The sequence below is a fragment of the Rutidosis leptorrhynchoides genome, chromosome 6, assembly GCF_046630445.1.
Source record: "Rutidosis leptorrhynchoides isolate AG116_Rl617_1_P2 chromosome 6, CSIRO_AGI_Rlap_v1, whole genome shotgun sequence".
NCBI classification, from domain to species: domain Eukaryota; kingdom Viridiplantae; phylum Streptophyta; class Magnoliopsida; order Asterales; family Asteraceae; genus Rutidosis; species Rutidosis leptorrhynchoides.
In genome coordinates this window covers 389,647,496-389,653,920 of record NC_092338.1, presented here as the reverse complement: position 1 = coordinate 389,653,920, position 6,425 = coordinate 389,647,496, and positions in this window count along the sequence as shown.

The window sequence follows — 6,425 nt, the reverse complement described above, 5'->3', positions numbered from 1 at the left end:
GCTAGCAATTAGCTTCTCAGAGGGGATTTTTCCAAGCTTCAACCGTATAGCCAGTGTAGCCAGTGTTGTTGCGATTTGGGATTCCTCCTAAGTCCTAATGCGTGTGCGGGTGCCATATGATCGCAAATATGGTTAAGTTTCCTCTGAAAACAGCTTAGCCCAATAGTTGCAACTCTAAATAACCTAACATCAGTAGCATTAGATAACATAATAGCAACAGAATAAACATTACAATAACACCAAGAATAATAGAACATGTACTGATATGTTTATGAGTCTATCCGTTTAAATACGTGTTCAGAAATATCAAACAGTTTGATACACTTAAATGATAGACATAATTACGCTACTCGTTCTTGTGGTTTACTTCAAAAATCACTCCTCGTCCTTTTCACAATTTTTCCGCATTCCTCGTCTCTATAATATTAACTTACTACATTCCTCGTCCCTCAGTCCAATTATCGTTAGTTTTAGACGTTAAGTTAAGTCATGTGCGAGGCATGTGTGCGTATTTTGGTCATTTTCACCTTTTCTTTTATAGACTTCATCACCCCTAAAATACTTCAACCTAATCTTATCATCATTCACCAAATCTCATTTCTTTATTCAAAAACCAAAACACAAATCATATATGTTTTGATTTCCATTATCTTTAGACTATCATCATCATCATCATCATCATCATCATCATCTTTTCTAATACAAATCAAAAACAAAACCAGATTCATATTTTTATTTTTTTGCTACAGTACATTCATAACAACTTCAACCTTAGAACTTCAAATTTTCAAAGGTTGATTATAAACACAAATTAGACTCAGATATGTGATTCTAAGCTTAAACCAAACACTCTACAACATTTAAATCGAATTAAAAAAGACTCATGAATCTCAGATCTGGAGGTCAAAGTTCGATGATACTTGGTCAATTTTAAATTGGATCTATTCTGAGATTTTCAGGTGTTAAAAGTTATTTTCGAGCATTCATATAATCATTACAAGCAACTTTTGTGTTGAATGCATCAACTGAAACGGTCTGGATCAAAGGATCAAAGTTTGAGTTCATTTTATGGAGTTCTAACTGTTCATCGATCAAACATGAGATTTGTTGTTATGGTCAAAGTTCCTTCACAAAAGATGTTAGTCGCTGGTTTTTCCATCCATTTCAACTGATTTCAGACGTTAATCAAACGATTGATAATCTTGTTCATCTTCAACTCATAAACAGATCCGGATGTTCAAGACAGAATCTAAAGAAGGGGTTTAAAATATTCAACTTCAGTTATTGGTTTTAACTAGTAAAACCGGCCCGCGCGATGCCGCGAGCTTTGGGTTTACAGAAGTAAAAACCTTTTGGTACGGGTGTTTTTAGATACACGTAGTTAGTATCTAGTGTACGTAATGGCCTATAACGGCAGAAAGATTGCGTAAAAAAGGAAAACACAAATATCGATACGATGTAGTTAGTTTGGATAGTTTATTAGAGGTGTGTATATGTATTGAATATAGTCCGAGGTATTTATCGTTTTTTAGAAGATTCCGTTTCGCGTATAGTTAGTCCCGTTGTGTTCGTTAGATTTTTTTGAGTTGAACGGTGGGTTTGAGAAAATTTAACGCGAGGCGGGCGGAAAGATATGTCCCGTTGAAAATATGAGTGGAGTTTGTTTAAGATTTTTAATTAAAATATTGATTTTACACTTTATACCCCTGTTTTGAGGGTTTGGGTGTAAGTTGACACATTTTTTGAGGGGTGATTTAGTTTTTTTTTTTCCCTTTTTTCCCTGTTGTGGTTTTGACCAAGATTTTTTTTTTTTTTGGGACCAAAATCTTGGTGTTGATTAGTATATAGGGTTAATGTTTAATGTTTAATTTCATCTCAGTATTTTTAACATTTTGTTTATGATTCTAGGTACCCTGTATCAAAATCACAATATGTGTTACATGCAGATCTCTTGACATAAACCATAAATATAAGAAGTTAGGAGTTCAAAATTTTCAATTTTTAGATTAATTCAATGGGGGTTTTGAGATTTTATTCAATTGGTTTTGAAAAGGTATCATTTTTGGTAGTTTAAGAAAACGGATTGTTTTCTCATGAACCTAAATTAGAAGTCGACAAGCATTTAAGTTTCTACTGTTGAGTAAAGAAAAGCCAAAATGATAAGCCCAAAATGATAGGAGTGATTTTTGAAGTAAACCACAAGAACGAGGAGCGTAATTATGTCTTTATATCTGGAAAAAAATTAAAAGACAAAAATAATCTCACATGTTATGCACGTGTTGAAAGAAAAAGGAAAAAATAAACGGTAAATAGACGGGAGGACGAGGGATGTTGTAATTGAATACCACAAGGACGAGGGATATATAATTTTGGCCAAAAGAACGAGGAGTGTATTTTGGGGTAAACCACAGGGACGAGGGGTGTAATTTTGTCTAAATAATAATACCATATTTTTTTTTATCATAAACATTTAATTTTTGATTTAAACTAACTTATACACTTAAGTTTTATTTGAACAAAATAAGTTTATTCGTTCATTAGTTGAATGGTTTTTGAATGAAAGATGTTGTAATTTGCGAGAAAAATTTGTTACGTTTGTATTTTATGATTCAACTACAAACTAAAACGAGAATATATAGGATTAATTATTTTTTTAGAAAAAAACTCATAATTGTTAAAATGACACATGATAGAATTTAATCAGAATGTGACAAGTCAACATATTGCACACGATTTATATATATGTATAGATAGATAGATAGATAGATAGATAGATAGATAGATATGCATAAATAAATTGATTTTGCTAACGTCAACCTTAAGGGTTGTCGTTAACATGTTTTAAAATGTTGTACATGCATGTTACTAGTCACTTTCTTAATAACGGTTATCTAAACATATAATACTTTAAAGCGTGTTACGTGTAAGACCCTAATCTTCATTGTACATCAGTGTAAATAGAGTACATAAAGTGTGGAAATGATTGTGCAGTTAAACAGAAGTCAGAGACGGATCTGAGCTAGGTGCGCTCAGCGCACCCTTAATAGTGCGCGTGGCGCACTAACACTGTAGCCGTGTTTCTGCTCTTTTATTCAGATATTTTGATGGGCATTTTGGTAATTTCACTTGTGGACGAGTTAAAGGCCAGTTGGTCAGTTTGTGGAGTATCATTAACTCCATTATCAACAACCTTATCCTCTTCACTTAAATTTTAGAGAGAGAGTGTGTGATTCTTGTGTAAGAAAGCTTAAATCCAAGAGGAAGAAGTTGTTCTCGGACCAAAGTGCGGGTATTAAGGTTGTTCATCTCCTCTCTAGCTCCGTTGTGGTTGTAGTGGTATGTACTAACTTTAATTTCCTTAGTTTGATTTTGTGTAAGGGTTAGGGTTTGGGTAAATGAAGAACATAAAACCCATATTTGGTGATTTTGGGTGTTCTTTGGTAAGATGGAGTCATAAAGACTCAATGGTAACTAACCTAGGGTTTCAAAATGTTAATTGATGTTTATGAGTTCTAATTGGTTAGTTAATCACTAGCACACCTAGTTAATTAGTAAATGAGTGTTAGATGGGTTAGTAGATAACCCGAAATGGGTGTGTTGACTTTAAATTAGTCAAAGGGCTAATGATTGACCTAATTGGGAAATATGGGTATGAAATACCCTAATTGTGTAATGGTTAGTGTTGTTGGACCTTAATCACTAGCTTTTAAGTGATTAATGATGGTCTTGACCCTTAAAGGGCGGTTTTGGTGAAAATGGGGCATTTAATGCATTTAAGTCATTAAATGCACATAAGTGAAATTGTTGGTATTTAGTCCAACTAGTTTTTGTGAGTTGATTGAAGTACTTATGATATTAGGTACTTTGCTTTGAAGCTTGCGGAAGTATAAAATCGTCACCGAATCGTTAAAGGTGAGTGGAATGATTATATGCATATGTATGTAATGTATTTATTTGTATGCTATGGTATGAACCAAAGAGCCGGTAGTGCCATAGTATGTGCGAGCGTGCTATGATGTGAACCAAAGAGCCGGTAGCGTCATAGTACGTGTGTTGTAGTGTGAACCAAAGAGCCGGTAGCACCTTAGCGTTGTTAGAGTGTGAACCAAAGAGCCGGTAGCACTCTAGCGTGAGTATGACTCGAGTTGTGATGTGAACCAAAGAGCCGGTAGCATCATGACAAATGCGTATGGTGTGAACCAAAGAGCCGGTAGCACCATGACGCGTGAATGGTTAACCATGGTTGTGTATTGTTTTGTAGCATATTATATTATGTCGATTATATGTTATTGATTACGCTAGTAGCGGTTTGTTGGAGATTATTAGCTTTGTACTTGAGATGGTATGCTAATTGTATTGCTAGCGTGTATGCGGTCAATGTGTAAGTGATTGCAAGTAGGTATATTATATATATATATATATATATATATGGGTATAATTATTGCATTCACTAAGCTTTGCTTACCCTCTCGTTGTTTATCTTTTTATAGGCTCTGGCGTTGACAAGGGTAAGGGCCTCCGATTGGATTAGAGATCCCGCTTGTTGTTTAGGGGACGCTTTTGGGATGTGATAGCTTTTGGAGTTTGACCGAGATATGGGTAGTTTAACCCCAAACACCATGCTCTTAGTGTCGTTTGAAATTTAAACTAGTGCGGTCGAAACTCGAACTTTTGTATGAACTCGTAAAACGGCCGATGTGGGCCCCGTTTTGTAAAACTCATTTTATTATTGAATCGTGTGAGTTTTAACCATTATAACATATTGTGAAAAGTGTTTCGTCTAAATATGTCGGGAAGTGGGAGATCTTTAATTGAAAATTTACGAAATCGGACAGAACTGAATGTGGGCCTGTGAGCGCCGCGCACTCCACTGTAAAATAGAAAGAAAAAAAAAATTATTACACGTGTTCGATTGTATATTGGGTTGGGTTGTTACAAGTGGTATCAGAGCATGGTCTACGGGATTTAGGCGACTTGAGATAGGTGCCTAGACTTAGATTTATTTGTGTATGCGCTTTATGCGGGACTTGTAGGAGACGGGTCGGACCGGGAGTTGATTAGTGCTTAGGTTTATGTGAACTAACCTTGCGCTAATTGTTTTGTGTTGTGTTAGCAATCATCAAGCAAGATAGACGTTGTACTAGCAAGTTAATGCGACGTGCTCGCGTAACAATGATTAGCTACCATTGTTACGAGTTCAAATCATGTCAAACAAGCGATGTACGACGATTGTTGAGCAAGATGGGGTAGTGTGGTGTATATGTATATACATATGTGTTAAGTCTTTTCGTGCGTTGCTTAACCTTTTCCGTTTTATAGTATGAAGACGAGAAACGGACCCGAGACCAATGAAGGGGGTTCGAGCGAGGATGTTGAGTTTACGGCCAAGGTTGAGGCCATTATGCAAAGGCGTCATGAGGCCTTCTTAGAGGATGTTAAGAAGATGTTCTTGGATTCGATTGACGAACAAGTAGTCAATCTAGTCAAGGAACAAGTTAAGATTGTTCTTAAAGAGGATAACGCGGGAAGGTGAGACTTCCACTATAAAAACTTCAAAGATGCTCAACCTCCCACCTTTGAAGGTGAACGAGACCCACTCAAGAGTGCTCGATGGATCTCCGATATGGAGGGGGCTTTCCGTACTAGTGAGTGCCCTCTCGATAAAAAGACGAGGTTTGGTAGTAGCATGATGAGGGGTGATGCCAAGTTGTGGTGGGACGCGAAAATCCGACTTTATGGCGAAGAACAAAGTATGAGTTTGACGTGGGACGAGTTTAAAGGAGAATTTTTCAAGGAGTACCGAACTTCGGCCGATCTTTCGAAGCTTAAGGACGAGTTACGTACTTTAAGGCAAGGGTCAATGGATTTGAACACTCTCAAGTCCACTTTCTTATCAAAGACCCAATTTTTCCCGGAGTATGACGGGAACGATCACATGTTGAAAGAAGATTTCTACCGAACCTTGAATGATAACTATCAAGAAAGGATTAGTAGGAATTCGGCGAAGACTTTTGATGAGCTATTTGATATCGCTAAGGGTTTTGAGTCGCTTGCTCCAAGAAAGAGTGACTTCACCTTTGGCAAACGAAAATTTGAAGCTACTAGCCACTCGAACAAGAAGAACAAGAGTGTGGTTGAGAGCGTCGGTAGTGCGAAAAAGAGGGCTTCTAAGAGTTTCGGGCCCACGTGCTACAATTGTGGTCGACAAGGGCACTTGGCCCGTGATTGTACGAACTCATCTTCCAACAAAATCGTTTGTTTTAATTGTAACAAAGAGGGGCACAAGAGGCAGGAGTGTCCTGAATTGCGCAACGATAATGTTAAGCGGCTAGAGAAGGCGGCGGGTACAGCTAGGGGTCGCAATTATTTGATGACCAATGAGGAAGCCAAGCAATCTAGCGAAGTTGTCTCAGGTACTTTCATGG